Source organism: Morone saxatilis, unplaced genomic scaffold (assembly GCF_004916995.1).
Source record: "Morone saxatilis isolate NCDOM2014 unplaced genomic scaffold, NCSU_SB_2.0 Contig16, whole genome shotgun sequence".
Taxonomy (NCBI): Eukaryota; Metazoa; Chordata; class Actinopteri; family Moronidae; genus Morone; species Morone saxatilis.
Genome location: NW_023339718.1, coordinates 13,205,001 through 13,205,385, shown reverse-complemented (window position 1 = coordinate 13,205,385; position 385 = coordinate 13,205,001). Strand labels below are relative to the sequence as shown.

The 385-nt window shown below is 30.9% G+C and overlaps 1 protein-coding gene across 1 annotated transcript in view; it reads left to right on the top strand.

Moving 5' to 3' along the window:
• The window catches only part of slc35d2 (solute carrier family 35 member D2), a 5,753-nt gene that overhangs the window by 665 nt on the left and 4,703 nt on the right, over window positions 1-385 (top strand). The gene's annotated exons all lie outside the window — the stretch shown is intronic.

Below are 385 nucleotides of genomic sequence, written 5' to 3'. Positions count from 1 at the left end.
ACCTCTATTTAACAATGTATGCCAGCACTTACTGCTGTTCTGTCATATTTTACCTTTATCAGTGACTAATTGCAGCTTTTATGATTTGAATATTGCAAAAAGAAAGGCCTAGTTATATCTCTAATAACTGTCAGGATGCATAAATGAGTTGTGTTGTGGATGACAGTGACTGCTCTGTCGCATTAAAGCTTGTTAAACAAAGTAGAAAATAATTCAGCTTTATCTGTGCTTTTTTAAAGAGAAACTTTACAGACCACGAAAGAAATTAAATTAAACAAAAAACAGACTGCGAGAAAAATATTACATAAAAATGAAAGACAAACTTACTCAAATTAACGAAATATTCTACAAAAAAAATTAATTATTCTATCTGTCGACCAGCCAC